Below are 20,000 nucleotides of genomic sequence, written 5' to 3'. Positions count from 1 at the left end.
TACCCATCGGTGACTGAGAAAGACAAGAAACCCAGAGTGTTCGAGACTCAGTTTCCCACAGTCACTCTGCTTCCTCACACCGTCTGCATAAATAACCAGCAAACGATTCCCTCTTGACCTTCAAACGCATGCAGGCACTCGTGCCCACAAGTATGTGTCTTTGTGGATATAATGCTCCATGCACATGCATAACAGAGAATGATTTAAGATTTTCAGGCATTGCCTTTTCTTTCTTTTTGGAGCCAATTGACTCCAAACAGCAGGAGTAAAACTTCAAGTATGTTATGCTATATTGAAATGTTGTAAAAATTCACCACTTCAAAAAACATTAAACACACTGAATTACTGCTTTGACAATGGCCAGCATTCCACCATAGACAGTAAACAGTATACGAGGCACTGAAGACTAAGAAACTGTTAGGGTTCAGCAGAATCACAGCTTCTTGAATCTGACATTTCAAGATCCATAAATCCAGAGCAAAGGTGCACAAAAGTAAAATAAAGACTTAGTTTGAACTGGGAACTGCTCTTATTCATGGTTTATGTTTTTTTTTGGCTGTGTCACATTTCTGACAGCTGATTAACTCAAAATCAATCACAAAAATCAAATGACTGTAGTGAATGTTCCTGTACAGCTTCCAGCTACCTTTGCTTTCAGAGCAATGCACATCAATCTGATGAAAACATCACCATTTGCACAAGCTGAGGTAAGGATAGCACGCTGTAATTTATGTGTCAACTTTTATACGCACGAGATGGGCTAGTGATGAACCTGATGAATAAACCATTCGGCTGAGCTGTTGGGATCGGAAGCCCTGTCTCGGTCAATTAAAGAGCTGAGGTTCAGAGACAAGCTAGGGGTCTGTAACCCTCTGCCTTTGACCCCTCAGCTCAGCGGTGTAGTCCTACCCTGATCACAGAGGACCCCTCTCACCCCCTCTCACCCCCTCCACCACTCCTTCCAGTTACTGCCATCAGGCAGACGCTACAAAGTCCCTCTGGCCCGGAAAAACATCTACAAAAAATCCATCATTCCTTCTGCAAGAACCATTCTGAACAAACTCAAATAGACCCCCCTTTTTAGAAACTGTTGTTTTTAAGTCCTCTTTTAATGTACTACACTTTCTGTTTTTAATGTAAGTTGTGTTTATTGTTCGAGCCTTGTCAAAGGCTGTCTGTTGGGACAGACAATAAAGTCTATCTATCTATCTATAATGCTGCTGCCTTGCAGCTCCACTAGTCAAACCAGCAGTCCAGGCTGAGGTCTCTCTCCTGCCCTTTTGCCCTGCCTTCAGTTTGTCATGCCAGCATCGCGTGCCCGACCATTTGTGTTGGCACAGCCTGCATCGCTGGGGCAGCAGGAAGGCCATTAATCTAGGGCTATTGGGTCTTTAGGGACTCTGTGAGGACCATTGGTCACCGAAAAACACACCCTGATCTTGGTCAAAGATGCAGTCAGAAATAGGAGCCATAATTTAGGAAATGTGTATAAATATTTGCATACATAGAAAATAAACAAGAACTGTTCACATTTAAAATGACCTTTGCTTGTCTTTGATCCCATTTTTCCTGCACTGTTTCCACTCCATGAGGACTAACTACGTCTGATGTATTTTAGATGCAAAGAATTGCCCTCACTGACTCATCTTAAACCGACCTTAGCCTACTCACTCTAACAGTTTAACTGTAATTACACTGTCCTACATTTCATTTCTTTTATTGTATGCTGATTTTATCCATCGTTGTTTTTTAAATGTCGATTGTTGTACAGTGTCCTTGTGTGTCTTGAAAGGCGCCTATAAATAAAATGTATTATTATTATTATTAACCAAAGGGAATTGAACTATCCAAAAGCACCTCAGCATCTTACAATTGCAATAACACTTGCTCAATATACATGTGCATCTTTCACATTAAAGGCTTTATATGTGATGTTTTGATCCAGCAGATGTCGCCCTTGAGCACCAGCATGAAACCAAAACAACTGGCGCTGCATTGTTGTGTTAGCATGCTAATGCTAGCGATCTTTATCATGCTGGTATCTTCACACTGCATGTAAATTTACCTGAAATGAGCGTGATCTAGAAACACAGTTAAGCAGTGAGTACAGTATGTTATTCTTCTTTTCTCTTGTCCCTCAATTAAACAACTTTTATACACGAGGGGAGGAGTCAGCCGGCCGTCCCGGCGATGTAAACAAAGTGAAGATAGGACTCTGAAAACTCTGAAAACATCACAGACAGTGGGACTCGGGTGTTACACCCATTGTAGACAGTCATGACTCACAGAGTTATTTTCAGAGGATATACTTGATTTCTATTTAAGTGTGAAAAATCACATAGAAAGACTTTAAAGAAATGTTAAACCTTTTTGTTAAACTTGGTAATGTTTTAGTACACCGAAGGCTTTTTGAATATGTAACACACTCTGCTGCTGCTGCTGGGTCAGTTAACCTAGCACTTATTTTCTCAGTGTTCTTTTAAGATGTTATAAATGATGAATGATGTGTTGGATAGGTGTCTGTCCGCAGAATAAACGTCTGTTGGTACTCAACACACAGAGCTCTATTCAAATCGCTTCACTTTCACAAGTCAATACTGGGTTTGTTGCTGCTGTGGACACAGAAGACGACACAGAAATGACTTGTCTGATGAATGGCTGACGAGTAATGCCTGATGAAGGTCTGATGAACCTTTTCCAATCAAATATAAAAATCCATCCAGAGAGCATTTCCTTTGCACCCTGTATCCTCCTTTCTATCGTGCAGAGGAACTGAAAAAGTATTGGAACCAAAGTTCTGAGTGGATTGTAAAAAGTAAAACATAATCCGACCTTAGAGAGTGATAACTTGAATCTCTTGGTGTTTTCATATTGGCTATCATTCATTTAAATAAATAAAAAAAGCACTGACGGGCTGCACGGTGGTATAGAGGTTAGAACTGTCTCCCATCCAAGAGTTTGAGTGATCAAATCCTGGTTGACGCCAACAGGGGATAAACTGTTTTTATCTGGGTTACTTCCATTGTAGATGATTTTGAACGATCTAAATGTACTGAAAGGAAAAGTTCAAAGCCCGCTAAAAAGCAAGCATTGACAAGGTGGCGCATACACTCAGTGTGCACATGACTACAGAGTCAGACACACACACACATATCTCCAGGTCTTGTGGCAACAGTCTTAGGAATTTATGAATGGTGTTTGGTTGGTAAGGGGGGTTAGCTACCTTCTTGCAGTTTTGTTTCTTTCTGCTGCAGCTTGTGCAGGCTTGACTAAAAGTAAGTGATGTAATCTCTGGACAGACACACAGCTGATGTTCCATTGTTAAACAAAAGAAGAAAAAAGCAGTGCTGGTAGGGGTTAGGGCCCCTCGTTCAAGGGGTGGGACATGACATCATGCACCCCCTGATAAGGTATGTGACTTCAGAAGGGTCAGTCTGTGGGGTCATTGAACTGCTGTGATAACGTGGAAGCCGAAAGATTTTCTCTCTGTGTCCTCCCAGTGAATATCTGGACAATATGTAACTGCTGGCAGTCACAGTGTGTATATAAAGAGAGTCAGAATGACAGGATGTCTTAACTAGCCCCTCCTAAAGCTGGAGTAGTTAAATTATATAAACTGAGGTTTGGGATTTAAATGTAGGGCATTAGTAGGTGGAAGGTACAGTAGATCCACATCAGTGAGTCCACCTGGTCCAAACTGTGCCAGATCTGCTCCAAAGGGTTCAGAAAGACACAAACCATGGGTGTGTGTAGTCTAGAGGAGTCTCCCTCTCTTGGGGCAGATGGTTGTTATAGAATAAGACCAAATACTGTGTTAAGTTTCCGAGGGAGGATCAAAAGGCCCCGGAGAGACAGCGTCTAGTATTTTTAGAACCCTTTACCCTCTTTGTCTTCTCAAAAGGTCTTTGGCTCTCATGCTGAAAATCCCTGCCTCTACTCAAAACAAACCAACACTCACCTGTTCCATTCACTTTCCCTGAAGTGTGGGTAAAAAAGAACAAGGCAACAGTAACAGGGACGAGGATGACACATCAGTCTGGGCGACTGGCTGAACTCCTACAGTAGCTGAGTTGTGAGTCAGAAGTTGAGACTGGAAAGAAGTATCTGAAGAATGGCTCAGTATTTGGTGTGTGTGTGTGTGTGTGTGTGTGTGTGTGTGTGTGTGTGATTCACTACTTGTGTGGTGAACCTTTTCAGAGGAAGGCCGTGCCACCAGGACCTGTAAAAAGCTTGTCTGTTATTCCACCACTGTAAGCACTATGAGCGTTTATTGCTGCACCAAGACTCACACAAAAAGCCTCGGGGGCCAGATAGGTGCGTAATGGCATCGCATTGAGCCGGCTGAGTGGCACGGTGAGAGGGGAAACAGTTGACAGTGGAGGAGTCTATCCACTCCTCAGAAAGCATCATGAACTCATTCTCACACTCTTAAAAGCTTCATCTGTGCCACATCTTTCCCACCACACTTCCTCCAGTTGCTCTTTCTCAGTATTTTGCCCTCCCACTTGTGTTCCATTTTTCCATCTGAATCCCTCCCTTCTTTTTTTTGTTTGGTCCTCTTGCAGCACTTTGACTCCCTCTCTGTGTGGAGACAGACTCTTTAACAAGCCTGCCCCAGTGGGCAGTAGACAGAGAGGGGAGGGTTTATTTTTAGATTGCACACCCAGATTAAAAAGTGGAACATTTTTCTTCGTCCTTGTAAAGAGTCCTCTTCCCTCTCTCTTTTCAGTGTGTAATGGAGTTAAGCAGCTCTGTGGGGGATCTGCTGTCACCTCCCCCACACATACCCTCCTCTTCCCCTCCTGCTAGACTCATCTCACCCCCACCACCACCACCACCGACACACTCATCCTCTCCAAACGCTGACATCATTGGACAGACCAAACTCCTTCCTCTGCCTTTAGGGGGGATGCTCTCTTGTGTCTGTGCACAGTGAAGTGGGTTTGTCTCGGATCCCGACACAAATCAGAGATCGGGAGAAAAAAAACAAAACCCAAGCTGTCAGAAAACACACATGCAGGAAAACAAGCCTGATATATCATTACGTCGTCAGAGCAGTTCTCCTCGTATGACCTTTTCCCTTAGCAAGACTCTGGCGCTGACTTCCACACACACATAACCCACACTGTTAACGGGGGCATTAAAAGAATAAATCACATTACGGTATTGGGGAAAAATTAGGCCAGCGCAGAATCCAGGGGTCTGGGGAAGTGGCTGGTGAGCTTACTTCAGCGTTTTTTTTCTGTTCTTGGATTAAAACCAAAAGTCTGACTTTTTCCTCCTGTCTCCCACAAACACACACACACACACACACACACAGGCGCACACACAGGCACACACACACACTTCCCACAACATGTGGATCACTTCATCTCTGGCCCTGAACTGGTGAAGTGAGTGGGGGGGACATGGCTCTCTGAGTTTTACTGGTCCCACTCTCCCTGACCCATGCCGGGGTCTAAACTCGGATAAAGCTCCTGTTCCTCTTGAAAACATTCTGTTTTTTAGCATTGCTGCTTTTTTCCTCGTCCTTCATTTAATTCGACGGAATCTGCTTTCAAGGAGTGGGTGAGGTTGCGTGTTAGAGGGTCTGGCAAGCCAAGCGATGCCGGAAATCTTTCATTAAAACTCACTCAAAGTCCGTCATGACTCGAACCTCTGTGTTAGATATTGAATAATGTGCAACATAGAGGTGCTCTGTTGAAAGTGTTAAATGCCCTCCATCACAGCCGGACTAAAATCAAAACTCAAAATAAAATCAAAAACCCTTTTCACACATACGGAAATCTCCTGAAAAACGCAGACTTTACCCTTTAGAGTTTCTCCTCCAGACCTCTAGTATTTAATCCGCAGAAAGTCAGAGTGAGCTGATGTCTGAACGTGGCTGAATATACTCCGGAGAGTTCACCTCGAGCCAATAGAAAGAGAATGATGTTTATATAGTGACTGTTTAAAGTGTCTGCACGCGACCTCTACGATCTCCGTGCTCTAATTAAACGTCTGCATTCTGTTTTCTGTTGGTCAGTTTGTTGTTCTCCTCTCTTTTGTGGATGTTGTCATTCCATTGGATTACACATAGCATTGATATAAAGACAAATATTCTCATTATAACGTTGTGTAGCGGACTCTGTTGCTACGGCCGCTACTTCTGCGTTGTTTATTTACGTCACGTCTTACCTCGGGAAATCCCCCTCCCCTCTGACAGGGAAAGTCCCCCACTGTGAGGAGGAGCGGTCCTCCTGTAAATATCTAGATATTACCCGGAGTGCAGATGTGAAAACGGCTAAAGAAAAGGTTAAAAAATAAAATAGTAAGCTTCTGACTGACAGCTGTGCTACACAGGCCTTTGTGCATGTGATTGAAAAAGTTTTAGGGCAATGGGAATTTCATGATGGAGCCAGAACAAAGAGCATGGAGTGAGAGCTAGCTGTTGTAAAAAGAAGGAGTGAGAAATAAAGGGGGGGGGGGGGGAGTGATAAAGACAAACCAAAGGAGAAAATGAAGTCTAATCACAGAGCGCTCTGCAGACTTACAGAAACATCAAACCACTTCAAATCGCTCCTTCTCAAGCACGTTTTTATTGATGCTTTGGGAGCCTCAGTCAGAAAACAAGGAACACATTTGGGGGTAATTGTCGATCACGCATCAAAAATATATGTTACTTTATCTAAAGCATATGCTGCAACTGATTTACCCAAAACCCAGCCACCCCCACTATAGTTCTTACCCATCCCTTCATCAAACTCATGGAAAACAAAATGTCAGCAGACTTAGACTGTGAAATAGAATAACTATGGTCGAGCGTGTTTTTTCCCATAAGTGCCTCTGGGAACATGAGGAGCGCTGTAGCAGTTCTGGATCAGGCCCGCATGCCGTATTTTTTTGCTGTATTAGACGGAAACCTGATAGTAAAAACCTCCACACACGCTCCTGCTGCTGCTCTTTTTTTTTTTTTTTTTTTTTTTTTTTTAGACTGTCATTGTAGCTGCAGGAGGTTACCCTGGACCACAGTGTCAGTGTAGCATCTCACAGAAGCATTTCAAATTTAAAAAGTGCTGATCTTTTCCTGCGGCATCAGAGTCTGAGGGTCTGTGTTTACATCTGGAGACAAGAAGAGAAAGAGTGGAGCAGGGACAGTTGGGGCGCTGGTGGCGCAGTGGTTAGTGCGCGCGCCCCATGTCTGGAAGCTGTGGTCCTCCAAGCGGGCGACCACAGGTTCAAATCCAACCTGTGGCTCATTTCCTGCATGTCGTACCCCACTCTCTCTCTCCCTGATTGCCGACTCTATCCACTGTCCTATCTCTACAATAAAGGCACAAAAAGCCCAAAAATAAATCTTAAAAAAAAAAAGAAGAAGCAGGGAGAGGAGTAGACGGAGATAAGATCACCGCTCTCTGCTGATAGTGACACAGTGTGAGGGGATTCCCTCACCTCTCTCCCCTGTGTCTACAAAATGGCTAAGCTCCTTATTGTGTCTAAGCTTCTCAAATAAAAAGTAGAGAGAGAGGGAGAGAGAGAGGGGGAGAGAGGTATTTGTGGTCCAGGCGATGATCTGCCTATTAGGATTTGTATTGTTAGAAGAAATCCAAAAGCCCCAAGGTTTCCTTTTTCAGACGTGCAACAGGAAAAGTCTTTCTGCTCCGGGGCTGCAGGGCGTTTATGTTGTTAGCATACCTGGAGCTGTGCCTCCTGACGAAAAACATTCACTTTTTAGCCCCGGAGGTCTGTGGGAATTATAGGCCAGAGGTTTTTCTTCAGTGAGCTCGGCTGCCACCTACAATGACTGATCATTTTGATCCGCTTGATTCCCCAACGTTAATGTGCTTGTCCCTTTAGAAAGTACTGCTCATGCATATGTGGCAAAAACACAAAATAAATCTTTTAATCTGTTTAATCCTCCTCCATTCTAACAAAAGATCATTCTAAAATCCTGCATTGTTTACCTAAGCTGCTTTACCACAATGATGCATTAGAAGTAAAGCAACACAGTGTAAACTTGCGGTTTCAAGTATTTTTTTTTTATGCCTGCAGGGAGAGAAAATGTCTGCACAAAACTTCTAAAGTTATGGTACAATGACACTTGAAAGAATCTGATCCATAGGAAAGCCGTCCAGAGTCAACATCCTTATGATGATGTTGTTGGCATGACATGATGTAATACTGTGTTAGCATGTAGCAGGACAGATCTTCCCACAGCACCGCACCTCACACCGATGAGGCCATTGTTAGCCCTCTGCGCGAGGATAACTGCCGTAATCTGTGAATACATCTGCAGCCTCCACGCTGCACTATCTGTGTTTGTTGTATTTACTTGTAAAAAACCACTGAGGCTCATGGGGAGAAGCTCTGTTAGCTTAGCACAGCTGCACACGCCCACTCAGCAGATCTGGAGGCTCTGAAAGGCAAACTAAAGAAAAGTTAGATTTCTTACAAGTAACTAAAGATGAGCGCCACTGGGTTTAAAAACTGTTTAATAAAAGATGAACCTGCTCAGCTGGCCTTCAGGGTAACCTACAGGGCTAATCCAAACGTAAAACAGACTTCTCTTATCACTAATATCAGTGGTGATTTTCAGCCTCAGTAGCTGCCCCACAGCTGATAGCATCTCACTCTGTCACTCTCACGTCTGACATCAGATGGAGACTCAGACAGATTGGCAGATGAAGCCGCTCCACTCCCGGAGTTCCCCCCGCTGCTCTAACATCGCCCGTCTGCGTCATCCGTCACACATGGTTCACATAACAAATCCCCTTTCTTCTCCTCCATGCAACACGGAAATGAGATATACACTACCGTGTGCCGAGGCTCGATCGTGAGGGGCGAGCAAGCATCGACTTTCTGAAGCAGAGGTGTAACCAAAGAGAGATAGCCATGAGAAACCACATGGGGGCCGTTTTAACTAAAAACACATGTAGGTGTGTGTGTTTGTGTAGGCCGCTGTGTGTGTGTGTGTGTGTGCAAGGCTGCACACACGCAAACACACCTACTCACAAACAACTTTAAATGCTCTCACACATCCAGTCAGTGAGCTGTGTTGATAGAGGTTACCAATCTGTAAGGTCCTTAAAGTCAATGTGTTCAAGATGCTGCCTGAAGGAGGATTTCTACCACAGGGACATGAAGACAACGTTTTACCACTGGGACTGTTTTCATACTCAAATGAGACTTTTTCCTCGAAGAGTTACATTTCCTGTTTCGGGAGATCAGTGATATTTATTTACAGCTTGGCAAATGTGACCGTCTGCTGCAGGAAAGGAAAGTGGTGCTTTTACAGAAATAACCTGATTTATGATTTTCTTTCCAACAGGTAAAAAAAAGCAAAGAGGACATTCTTGGATAGGAACTGCAAAACGGAATGAAAAAAAAAAAGCAAATCAAGCAAATTAAAAGACATTTTCGAGTAGTCTGACACTCCCCTCAAATGACAATGTTTAACTTTAATTCACACTGAAGTTTGTCATTACTCCACTCCCGTCTCCACCACGTTTCGACAGTCCAGCCACCTGTTTTAGCCCCGTAAAACCAAAAGAGTATTACCCCTTGAAAAGTTAGTGTTTTTCTACAAATTGCTGTGTGATCTGCAGCGCTTTCTGTATTTCCTGCAAAAGACATCCAAATCCAGAGATAAATGAATGTGAGGGAAATGTAGACAGTCAAGAGGTTTCTGAAGAGGAGCAGGCTGTTCAAGATCAAGATAGCGGGAAGAAAAATGTCTATGGATCCTCTGGCATTAGGCAATCAGTCCATGTTTTTTTTGCAAAAAATAAATAAATCTAATCCAATGTGGTTGAATTGTTTGCAGGATTAATCTAACGAGGTCACTTTCCCACACATTCTGATCTCACATGTCAGTCAGTGCACAACTTTTGAAATGTATATGTTTTTAGTATGTATGTAGTTGAGAAGCAACAAAGCTCATACCACCCTACACACACACACACACACACACACAGCACCCCCTCCTCTCAAACAAACTCTGTGAATGTTTGGCTGTGCCAGCTGTGTGAGCTTGAGGCTGGGTGTGGGGTGTATACAGTTGTCTGACAGGCTGCATGGTGTGTATACACTGAGTCATAAACAGAATCTGGAGCGGAAGCACTGATCACCTAGATGTGCTTGACCTGATGACCCTGAGGGATGAACTGTTATGCTTTTCCCTGCGTGTCATATCAGTCCATGCAGCTAGAGGTAGAGCTAGAGTGCTTTCCAAGAGCACGGCCAGATAAAACTGTGTGTGTGTACGACATATGTTCTCATATGAGAGTAATCATAAATTATACAAAAGTCTGTTTGCATGTCTGCGCATGCTGCAGTGTAAACATGTCTGTGTCCAAGTCTTTGAAGATGACCACAGTGACACTGCAGTGTAAGGAAGAGAGAGAGAGAGAGAGAGAGAGGAGAGAGAGGAGAGAGGAGAGAGGAGAGAGAGAGAGGAGAGAGAGAGGAGAGAGAGGAGAGAGGAGAGAGAGAGAGAGAGGAGAGAGAGAGGGAGAGAGAGGAGAGAGAGAGAGGGAGAGGAGAGAGAGAGAGAGAGAGAGGGGGGGACAGTAACAGAGAGAGAGAGAGACAGTAAGACAGAGAGAGGGAGGGAGAGAGAGAGAGAGACAGTAAGACAGAGAGAGGGAGAGAGAGAGAGAGAGAGGGGGACAGTAACAGAGAGAGAGAGAGAGAGAGAGGGAGAGAGGGAGGGAGAGAGAGACAGTAAGACAGAGAGAGGGAGGGAGAGAGAGACACATTTCAGTCTTCAAACATTTGCATTTATAAATAACAACTCTAGAAATATGACAACAGAAGTACAGATGAATCTGTAACGCCGACTTGTTTCGATATGATCCCCTTGAATACATAAAGTACAACAACTTAATCTCTAGATGAACAACAAGAGAGAACAAATGTGAAACTTCAAGGCCATCATTCCTCACAGGTGAGGCAAGCACTGCTTTTGAAAAACACTCAGAAAGCTGTTTTCACAAGATGACAGGTTCACCTTAAACCTGTAGGACCTCTACCTTTAAAACACTCGCTAAGAACAACAATGCTTTCAAACAAACAACAGGCTGAGAGGTCTGAGTTCTGTCAGGCTGTGGGCCTCTGATGCAGTGTGATGTGGGTCATGGGGAGGACGTGTAGAGAGACTGTCTGATGTACTATCCCTCAAGCTGCTTTCCCTTTTCTCTATGGAAGCGACTAGTGATCAGAATTCAAATGATAAAGCTCATTTGAAAATGAAAATACATTAAAGAGGTCATATTCTGCTCTTTTTGGGGTTCATATATTTAATCTATGTACCTACTAAAGTATGTTCACAATAACTAAAGTTATTATAAAGTGTCTGTTTTCATGTCCTGCCGCTCCGTGCACCAGCTCTCTTCTGACTCTCTCTCTAAGGCTCTGAAGTGCCCACGTTCAGAGTCCCCACGTGGGCCAAGTCTGATCTGATTGGTCGGCCTGTCGGCTCTGCCGTAATTGGTCAGTCGCTCAGCACGGTTCTCGGAAATGTCCCGCCCCTTTTACCATATTGGGAATGCAGCCATTGGCTCCGTCCGAGGGTAGCATAGACATTAGCACGTTAGCACTACTGTGCTACCGCAGGCTACGGCATATCGTGGGCGTGCTACAGAAGTTAACGGGCGTGCAACATGAGCTGCTGGGCCACAACGAGCCAATGGGCTGAGATCAGTGATCTCACACTGACAATGACGTCACACTGACATTTTTTTTTCGAGGGGGGCTAGAACCGAGCGCTACATGCAGCTAATGCTACAGCTAACAGGAGGAGGTAGGAGAAGCCGCGTATACGCAGACTTTGACTTTTTGCACATAGATGTGACTAAACATGCACAGGACACTTAGAAAACACACTAAAGAGCAGATAAAACCAGAAGAAGAAGAATATGGGACCTTTAACAGAAATGCTTTTTAAGTTTCAGAATATGAGTGTGTTATTATTATTTGACTGAAAAATAAAATGATGATTAATTTATCTAATTTGCATTTTAGTTTTCATCTTCAAAAAATGCACATTTTTTGACTAAATTAAAATGAAGAGGAAAAATGACATTTGCTTTTTCATTTTCAAAAAATGCCCCGCTAAATTTATGTATCATAATTCAAACGAAAATTCTAATTTTAAAATGAAAACGCGTTTCTGTGACTGCATTTTCATTTTAAAATTAGAATTTTCATTTGAATTATGATACAAATTTAGCGGGGCATTTTATGAAAATGAAAAAGCATTTTCTTCTTCATTTTAATTTTGCATTAACATTAAAACATTGACATACATTAACATTGCATTATTTTACCTATATTTAAAATTAATATTCAGTCATCCAATTTGCATTATACCTTTGCTCGGTATGTATGCATATTGTGTGACATAATTCAAATGAAAAGGTCTTTGGCTTTTCTCTTTCAAACTTGCCGTGCTCCATATTTCTCTGCGTCTGCACGTGTGTGTGTGTGTGTGTGTGTGTGTGTGTGTGTGTGTGGACATGACCGAATGGAAATATGTCCATCGTCTGAGAGCACTTCATGTCATTCCAGCTTTCAACTCCTAAAGGGGCCGAGAAGCCGCTGTGAACTCCCTGTGCAAACACTGTGGAGAGATGGAGGAGAAGTGAACAGTGAGGGATGAGGACACAGCAAACATGCCCGTTTGAACCGGAAATATTCAACAGGGGTTTCGAGCGTCTAGCTGTTTGAACCGGGACACTAGAGAGGACCTGGCAAATAGATGTGTGTTTGACGGCCAAACAGTGCTGAAGGCAGAGCTCCCATGGGGAATCTGACAGTTAGAGCCTGATAGTCAGCTGCTGCTGCTGGAGCTCCACTGTGTGCTGACTGTTCAAATATGGAGACACAATAAGCTCAGTCATCGAGGAAAAATCTCCACTGGTAAAAGAAAAGGAGCTACACTTCTATAGCTGAGAAAAAAGAGAGATCTTTTTCAGCATCAGGGTGGTGTAACATACTATACGCATACTTTATGTTCCCCCCAACAGTGAGAGACAAACAGAAAGATTCATTATCCCATTCTTCAATGGCATGAGGTGCCAGGTCTACTGACTGGCAGAGCTAATTAGAGAGAGGCATGAAAGTTTGGACGGCATGTGACTCCACTGACCCATAAAAAAAATCCAACATGTTTGTTGGTTCAAACGAGGACATCATCGTTTACTCCATCCAACTTTTGGTTTTCAGTTTCTTTCAGTTGTTCTGTAAACATGTTTTAGTGCAAGCTTCTAATAAACCCCCAGCACATAACTGCATTTTACTCATCATGTTACTTCAGCATCTTTTGCACTATTCACCACTGCACTGTTTCATATTTAGTCATGTAAATATTAGTCTTTTCTTATTCTGTTTATTGTTGATATTTAATGTTGTACCTGTACATAAGAGAGCACAGTTCACCAAAGTTAAATTCCTTGTGTGTGTAAACATACCTGGACAATAAATCTGATTCTGATTTTTTCTAAATAACAAAAATCCCTGTAGAACGATGTGAGATAAAACCAAAAAAGGATAAATTTAAACTTACTGGCTTTTGTAAAAATGTGGTTGCCTCCTCTTTCAACCATTTCAAAATGACATGTCTGTCAACGCTTTTTAAAATGAATGTGGTCATCTGTCCATGACACAGATTGCTGTGCCACAGTCATCAGGAGTCCTGGGCAACAAGCTTTTGATGTGAGACCACAGTGCTCTCCTTTCCACCCAGTTCTCATGGCTTTCCCCCCTTTAAATAGAGCATGACATCAGAGACTCCACGCAGGTCTACCGGTCTACAAGCACCAAAAACAAATGTGTCCAAACAAATGCCACATCTGGAGCGAAACGAAAGGAGTGAGCAGGGGAAGAGCAGGAATGTAGGGGTTGCAAAAGGGAAAGCGGTCCTTAAAAGCTGTTTAGCTCTAGGAGCCCGGCCAAAATGTCTGGGGATGTGCCTGAGCTATAAATTACTGGTGATTCCCCCTGCTGCCCCCCCCCCCCCCAACCCCGAAAAAGACCTTATGTCACTGCAGCAGACCCCAAAATTGAACAGAATTTCACTGGAAACACTTCCTAATATAATACCTGCCTATCACAATATGAAACTCCTGCAGACAAACCGCCTGCAAGGTTAAAAAAAGAACAACCTTTAAGTGCAAAATAAGAAGTTCAAAGAGAAGGGAGCCGTTCCTTGTTTGATTTGGCTCGTACTTTTTGACTTGTCTGTGCAGATGCAGGAGGAGGTCTTCACAAAGTCTTCATCGGGCAGCCTGTTCTTGTTGTCACTGTCAGAAGCAATCAGAGCTGCAGACGAGCAGGCAAATATTCAGGCCAATTTTCTGCCTTGTTGGATAAGAGTGTCTAATAAACACATGATGGCTGATCACAGTTATTTGTCAGTGGACACGTAGTCAAGCGCCTTCAAATCTGACAGAGATAACTTGGACTCACGGTCAAGAATGTGTAAAATGAATGCAACAATTCCAAAAACACATAAAATGTATATGAACAATGCACACACACACACACACACACATACATCAATCTGTGAGTGGATTTGTGTGGGAGCTCTTTAGACTGAAGGTGTGACCTGACAAATGGAGACATACGGTAGGATGGAAAGTATGCTGAATGTGTTCCTGTTTGAAGGAGGAGGACTCAGATAAGGAGGAAGACGAGGAGAGGAAGGAGGTGGGGGGAAAGAGCAGAAGAGATGAATCCTGAGCCACACTGTGCTGAGTCTGCTCAGCTTTAGAAGCATCTTGGCCTTTAAGCAGCCTCTTGGCGAGCGGCTAACTGGACGATCAGAGAGAGTGCCACACGCTGGGGGAGGGCACCACAGAGAGATGGGGGGATAAAGTTAAGGATAAGCCTGATCTTACTTTAAAAAGCCCTTAAAAGTAAGATGAGATTGTCCAAACTGAAAGCAAAGAGGTGCTTAGGTAGCTGTCTGGCGGGGCTCAGGCGAGCTTATCTGAGAAAGAGATGAAGACAGAAGCCAGCAGCTCAAACAGTTCAACTCAGAAAAACTCCTTTTGTTACATCAGGCCTTTGGGACAGAACCTACAGTAGAAAATGTTCAAAGTAAGTTTTATGTTTAATAAAACATTCCGCTTCTCTTTTATCAAGACATCTTTTTGAGTTTCGTCAGAAAACCATGCAGCTATACTTTAATATCTAAACATTAAACACAGAAAAGCACATTATCGGCATCTTCAAACACACATGGCAGTGAACAGTATATAACAGATGTATGTTACAAACAAAAACACTCCAGAAAGCCAAATCCCAATATCTCTAACCATGAAATGTTGTATGAGATAAGATAAGATAGAGAAATGAAGAGATGATAAAAAATCTAAACCTGTATCTTATCATAACAGTTAAAAAATGAACGTTTTACCACCAACTCTGCTATTCTCATGTTAGTGACTGATAAATGTAATATAAATCAGATTTAAAACATTCAGGTAACCTTAAGTAAGTCTTTTAATTGACCTGTAGATGAAAGTAAATTCCTTTCCTTATTTATAAGTTTGAAGACAAGGAGTGCCCGCCCCGGGGGGGACACATCACCTTTCTTTTTGTAATGACGCACGATGAATGAACGCAGATGTTTGTGGAGGAAAATATACAGTAGTGTTACATCAGCTGTAACTATCTTTAAAAAAAACAAAAAACTTTTTATTTGATATTTTTGAAGAAAAACAACATAAACTGTCAGAATGAGCATATATACATGTGGTTTGTATAGAAGATCTACCTATAAGTGCATCCTCTATACAGGCATGGATAAATATTAGCTGTTAGCTCATTCTACGAAGGGAAGGGAAGGGAAATAAAAATAAAAGAATAAAATAAAAAGAGAGCAAAAGAACAACGGAGCACATTAACTTATCTAAACAAATAATAAAAAATGAAAAACAAAATGAAAATAAAAAGAGGGCCTTGGATTGTTCTACTCTAATAGTATTTATTTATCTATTTGTGTCTATGTGTTCTTCACCATCTGCTTGTGGCCTATAGGCTGTAACTATCATTTTGAACTCTGTGGTGTAGCACTGTCTTCAGTTTAGTCACAGCCTCTCTGGTAAATGAAAACGAGGTTGACTAGATTTTAACACCACATCATTCAATTAGAGGAGCTTTCAAAGAGGAATCATTCACAGTGAATTCACAGCAGATTGCTGGCTACTGAGTTGCATTACTATTACAGTAAGAAAATAAAAATACAGGCAATTACTGCTTTTTATATAGGCTACAGCAAGATACTGTAATTCCACAGTTACATACTGCTATATCACAGTAGTTCCAAGGGCATGGCAGCTGTGAATTTACAGTATGCAGTTGTAGTTTTACGATTATTTACTGTGAAATATTTACGGCCAGTTACTGTGAAAGTAATGCAACCAGGAGCCAGCAATTTGCAAAGGCAAAATTGTAACAGTGTTACTTTGCAGTTCTTGCTAATATTACACGTTTACCATTATTACTATTAGCCTGTAGCCATACGACCACTTTAGGTGTTGTTGATGATGTTGCTGCTGCTCTGTTTGTTTGTCTCTATTCATGTCTTACTCTCTGCATCTCCTGCTATCCCACTTTACACGCCCAACACAGTCTGTTCAACACGAGTTTAGTTCTTCACCAGGTTTCCGCTGATCAAAAAGGAAGTCTTGTGAAGTTTCTTTCGAGTGGTGCTAATAAATAAATACATGAATATTGTGAAGATACCAGCATAATAAAGATCGCTAGCATTAGCATGCTAACACAACAATGCAGCGCCAGTTGTTTTGGTTTCATGCTGGTGCTCAAGGGCGACATCTGCTGGATCAAAATAATCTCATATAAAGCCTTTAAGTTGTGACTGCGTCCAAGGTTTGTGCATTGAATATGACATTTGCTGGAGAACTACCATACAGCAAATCACTGAACTAATAAGATGCATTTACTTATCAACCATCTATTTATGCACAAACAGTTATTCCACACCCGACACGGGTACAGACATGAGCATTTTGTGGAGCTCACTATTCAGTGTTCACTACTGAAGCCTGATGAAAGTCATCTCAGGCCTGTCAGGAGTAAAGCAGGGAGGTTAGAGGTCATGACTCATGTCACTCAATGTGGGGAATACTGAATGAAAAGCCTCCCTGGTAGTGACTGGTCTGCAGTATACCTGCTGAGCTGATAATAAACCATGTTAAAGGCACTATCATTCCTTTCAGACACTGAACTAGACTCCATTTTTTAGCATGCATACTCAAAGGATGTGTCTGGGGGGTTTGTGACTCATGGTTTAAAGTAGGTAAAGATGAAAATGCAAATGTGTATTAATCACAAAAAGAAAAGTTTCTGTCCTTGGGGTGCTGAATCAGACTTCCCGAGGTCTTTCTGTCCACACACTCTTTCCGGTCACAGTGAAGTCATCCCGCCTGCGTTTTTTATCCCAGCATCCCTTTGGGGTTTTCCTCTTTTAACTAAGACCTACTGTTTCAAGGGTTGATCTCTTCATTCTTCTCTCTACAGTAATCATGCCTGAGCGTCTTGGAGGAAGAGATGTGGGGGTTTTCAGGGAGTCTAGAGAGTAACATTAACGGGTGTTCAGCACGGCAGGAGGTGGTAGCGGGGTCAGGGGTCACAGTGCTCTGACAAACAAATGAGCCACCCAGTGAGGAAGTCAACCCTCTCAAAACCTCCCTGCAACCTTGTGAGACCCCTGGCAACAGCAGTGGCTGGCAAACATGTGTGTGACAAATGTGCCATCTGAACCAATGAAAACCAACGACAGGGCCTCAATCATCACCATATGGGGGGGTGCAACACAAACATGTCACATAAACACACAGAGGGGACGGGACAGATGGAGAAGGGGGGAGGCAGCAGAGACAATAAAAGATGATGAGACATTTATTGATAGGATACATCCAGTCATGTTTCCATGGGAACAGACTTCTCCCACAGTCTCTCTGGTGGTCTGTTTACAGTACGGACACACTCACAGCTGAGCAGACCGCTTCAGCGAGGTTAAATGTTATGATGACTCCCTGTCGGGGGGGAATCATGGGAGAGTTCCTGCAGGTTTTAACTGTGGTTTCTATTGGTGCCCTTTGGAGCTTAATGACCAGCAAACAGTCTCATGATGGCCTCTTCTGTCACGACTGCCAGACCAGCTGAAGCCAAACGGGAATACCACACATGACACTACACATTTACACAAGTCCTTTCATTTCTCTTTACACACACACACACACACACACACACACACACACACACACACACTACATGTGTAAAGTCAACAGTGTTTTCAATCCCTGAGCTTCATTTTCCACACTTTCATTTCTTGACAATATTTCCCTCAGTCGTCTGTCTGTCCTCTATCTCATTCCTCTTCTTGTATTTTCCTCTCTCTCTCTCCTTCTCTCTCGCCCTCGCCAGCTCTGGAAAGTCCATTCGCACAGTTTCAACAGTGACACAAGGACCGTCTCCTCCACGGCAGACCATAGCTTATGTTTTTTCAATTAAGTCCGGCTCCTGTACACTATTCATTTGGGAAACCATATTTCTCATGGCCCAGCAGAAAACTAATGGAAAGTCACTTAGGCCTTTCTTTTTTTTCCAGGAGAGGTATCGGAAAGACCCGTTCCCCCAGAAGAAGAAGAAGAAGAAGAAGAAGAAGAAGTCCTACTAGTGTAGATGGAGATTAAAAACCATAGGGATACTGAGTGTGAGAACAGGAGGTGTTGATGGGAGATGAAGGCCTCACTGAGGGGGTACCAGGGGTGCAGAAACTCAGAGGGCAAATGAAAGCAGGAAGGAGGTGAGTGAAGGAATACAGATGGATGGATTTCCAAGGGAATGTGGATGAAAGTGAGCGGGGTTGCAGGCCGGATCTGAATTGCCCAGCGGGGAGGAGGACAGATCCACTTCAAATCACTTCAAAGCCTGGTGTCACTGGGCTGCAGATGAGCACAGACTGTCTCTCCTGTTCCTTTTTTTTTATTATTTACAGAGATGAGCCCCAACAGCCTGCTGCATCCATCTGCCTCAAACAGCAATCAACTGAGCAAATAAACATCTCCACACGTGGCCACACACACACCCCTCAGATGCAGCTCGTCTGCCCTGTGCAGCTTTTAAACAGCTCATTTAAGACTCACTCCATTTGCTGTGTTACAAAAAGCAAAACGCAGACCTGCAATAAAAGTCAACAGGGTCACATTATAAACACATCTCTAAAGGATATCTCTATCCATGGAACGGTTTCTAAAGTTTCCATCCAGTAACTGATGTCCCATCTTCCTCCTCCAGCCTCTGTCTGACCCTCTTCCTCGTTGAGACCAGTAGGACCATTTGTCACCATTAACGTTGACCTTTAACTGTATGCTGACTCAGTTTGCATCACAAGCAGGAAATATACTTAAAACACACACACACATAAACACACAGTGTGTTCACATGTGCATGCTCACACATGCAACATATGCACACCTATCTATCATTGCACGCATTTAAAGAAGTGGGAGGGACTTAAAGCAGAGGCCCTCCCCCCACCACCACCACAACAATTACCAGAGACAGACAGACAGTTAAAGTGGAGCAGTGAGAGTGAGAGTCTTACCTCAGGAGTAATGCTGTGGAGCCGATAGAAAGGAAAACCTCATGACTGTAGCGTTCTTTCTCTTTTTTTCCTCCCCTCTTTGTATCTGTCAGCTGTGTGAGCGTCAGGCTCGACACACACAGACACACAGCACAGCACAGCACAGCTCAGCTCGGCTCGCACACTTTACAGGCTGAGAAAGCAGCGGAGCCTCGCAGACCCCAGGCCCGTCCGCTCACACTCTGCCTTCTGAGGATGAAAAGAGAAGACTTCATTACCAGCTGTAGACCACGCCTCCACCCCTCCAGTCTCCCTCCTCCCTCCCCTCCCCTCATTGCCTCCCTCCCCCTCCCACTTCACTACCTCCCTGCTTCACTTCCACACACCCAGCCAGTAGCATGAGCCC

At 43.3% G+C, this 20,000-nt stretch overlaps 1 protein-coding gene across 2 annotated transcripts in view; it reads right to left on the bottom strand.

Moving 5' to 3' along the window:
* LOC114921856 (zinc finger protein 469) overlaps nt 1–20,000 on the bottom strand; it is a 225,333-nt gene that overhangs the window by 26,995 nt on the left and 178,338 nt on the right. For both annotated transcript variants that reach the window (XM_065957405.1, XM_065957406.1), the window contains one exon: nt 19,616–19,843. The gene's annotated coding sequence lies outside the window, so the exon portion shown is untranslated. The remainder of the gene's footprint in view (nt 1–19,615; nt 19,844–20,000) is intronic.

Source organism: Labrus bergylta, chromosome 7 (assembly GCF_963930695.1).
Source record: "Labrus bergylta chromosome 7, fLabBer1.1, whole genome shotgun sequence".
NCBI classification, from domain to species: Eukaryota; Metazoa; Chordata; class Actinopteri; order Labriformes; family Labridae; genus Labrus; species Labrus bergylta.
The sequence above is the reverse complement of the archived record's forward strand: the minus strand, read 5'-3'. Positions and strand labels throughout refer to the sequence as shown.